A 2,433-nucleotide genomic window follows, 5' to 3' on the forward strand; every position below is an offset into this window, starting at 1 on the left:
CCCCGCCCTCTCCTCACCCTCCCCCCTAGCCCCTAGCCCCTCCCCCTAGCCCCTCCCCCTAGCCCCTCCCCCTAGCCCCTCCCTCCTAGCCCCTCTCCCCTGCCCCTCCCCCTGTCCCTCACCCCTAGCCCCTCCTCCCACCCCTAGCCCCTCCCCCCTAGCCCCTCACCCCTAGCCCCTCCCCCTCACCTCTAGCCCCTCCCCCCTACCCCGCCCCCTCTGGGTATATCTCGTGCGGGCGCGTGCCCCCGAGGACACCTCTCAGCGCTGCCGCGGCTCCACCGCGTGGCGCGCGCTCGACTCTGATCACGTGGGGTGCCCCCCCCCCCCGCGCCACCCCTCCCACGTCCAGCAAGGTAATGTTGTTGCTTCCCGCCAAAATTTCCCGCCAAATTTAAGTGGCGCTGTGCGCGTGTAAAATTATTTTGTTTTACAATCACAACTACGATATATTTCATCGATCGACGATATGTATCGACGATGTATCGCGACCTAGATCATGGCCGTGGCCGGTTTTCCCTCAGGAATGGAACGTGGTTTAAAAAAAAATGTCTTATTTAGTTCGGACGGTTGTGAAAGTGTTATTGTAATCGCTTGGTGTGTGTCTTTGGTGACCTGTAATACGTTCATTAAAGTTATGTCAAGTGAGTGCGACGGGTTAACGTTCCGTCGATAAACTTTAAAATACTTAAGAGTACCTCAGAAAGTACAGGTAGTCCCCGAGTCACGTTAATAGTCCCCGAGTTACATTAATAGTCCCCGAGTTACGCCGGTGGTCCCCGAGTTACGCCGGTAGTCCCCGAGTTACGATATTTTGATCTTACGATAGCGATAATCGATACGACAAAATTGCCATCAACAACCTAACATCGTTCAAGTATGCAGACGACGGACAGAATCTTGGTGAGTACAGCACAATGATACGTTACGATACGTTCATTGCATGTTATGATACGTAGCTTTAGCGATTTAATTTTAATGTTACCACGATACGAAACCTTCAATGCATCTTAAAAGTTTTTTTTATCGCAGATAGGATTGTTTCCTAAAAAACTTTCTATTAAATTGCAGTTCATATCGGTAGGGCTAAGAATTTACCTCGTTTTTTTTACCTTACATTTTACTGTGCAATCCAGTATTGTAATTCATAAATACATACACTATATAGTTTATACAGTATGCCACTGTAAATTTCTCTGTTTTGCTAAATTACACTGGTCAACAAAAAAACACATGTTTTTCTGGCCTGGACTTTTGCAGCTGTTCTAGACTAATTTCAGGGTGCCGATTCCAAATCTGATCTCAGATTTGCTCCATCACATCTCATTTCATTTTGTGAGTGGGTGTGTGGCTAAGTGGGTGAGTGACTGAGTGGGTGAGTCACTGAGTGGGTGAGTAGGTGAGTGGGTGTGTGGCTAAGTGGGTGAGTGGGTCAGTGAGTGGGTGAGTGACTGAGTGGGTGAGTCGGTGGGTGGGTGAGTGACTGAGTGGGTGAGTAGGTGAGTGGGTGTGTGGCTAAGTGGGTGAGTGGGTCAGTGAGTGGGTGAGTGACTGAGTGGGTGAGTCGGTGGGTGGGTGAGTGACTGAGTGGGTGAGTAGGTGAGTGGGTGAGTGGGTGAGTAGGTGAGTGGGTGAGTAACTGAGTGGGTGAGTAACTGAGTGGGTGAGTAGGTGAGTAACCGAGTGGGTGAGTAGGTGGGTGGGTGAGTAGGTGAGTGGGTCACTGAGTAGGTGAGTGGGTGAGTAGGTGAGTGGGTGAGTAGGTGAGTGGGTGAGTGGGTGAGTAACTGAGTGGGTGAGTAACTGAGTGGGTGAGTAACTGAGTGGGTGAGTAGGTGAGTAACTGAGTGGGTGAGTAGGTGGGTGGGTGAGTAGGTGAGTGGGTCAGTGAGTAGGTGAGTGACTGAGTGGGTGAGTAGGTGAGTGGGTGAGTAACTGAGTAGGTGAGTGGGTGAGTAGGTGAGTGGGTGAGTAACTGAAGTGGGTGAGTAACTGAGTAGGTGAGTGGGTGAGTAACTGAGTGGGTGAGTAACTGAGTGGGTGAGTAGGTGAGTAACTGAGTGGGTGAGTAGGTGGGTGGGTGAGTAGGTGAGTGGGTCACTGAGTGGGTAAGTAGGTGAGTGGGTGAGTAGGTGAGTGGGTGAGTGGGTGAGTAACTGAGTGGGTGAGTAACTGAGTGGGTGAGTAGGTGAGTAACTGAGTGGGTGAGTAGGTGGGTGGGTGAGTAGGTGAGTGGGTCAGTGAGTAGGTGAGTGACTGAGTGGGTGAGTGGGTGAGTAACTGAGTAGGTGAGTGGGTGAGTGGGTGAGTAGGTGAGTGGGTGAGTAACTGAGTGGGTGAGTAGGTGAGTAACTGAGTAACTGAGTGGGTGAGTAGGTGGGTGGGTGAGTAGGTGAGTGGGTCAGTGAGTAGGTGAGTGACTGAGTGGGTGAG

General features: G+C 51.4%; 1 long non-coding RNA gene across 1 annotated transcript; it reads left to right on the top strand.

Moving 5' to 3' along the window:
- Positions 1-214: 214 nt before the first annotated feature.
- Positions 215-2,107, top strand: LOC144955450 (uncharacterized). Its single transcript, XR_013641676.1, has 3 exons — positions 215-1,335; positions 1,400-1,535; positions 1,624-2,107. It is a non-coding gene; the product is annotated as an uncharacterized LOC144955450 (long non-coding RNA).
- Positions 2,108-2,433: the final 326 nt, after the last annotated feature.

Source organism: Lampetra fluviatilis, unplaced genomic scaffold, assembly GCF_964198595.1.
Source record: "Lampetra fluviatilis unplaced genomic scaffold, kcLamFluv1.1 SCAFFOLD_1414, whole genome shotgun sequence".
In the NCBI taxonomy this organism is placed as follows: domain Eukaryota; kingdom Metazoa; phylum Chordata; class Hyperoartia; order Petromyzontiformes; family Petromyzontidae; genus Lampetra; species Lampetra fluviatilis.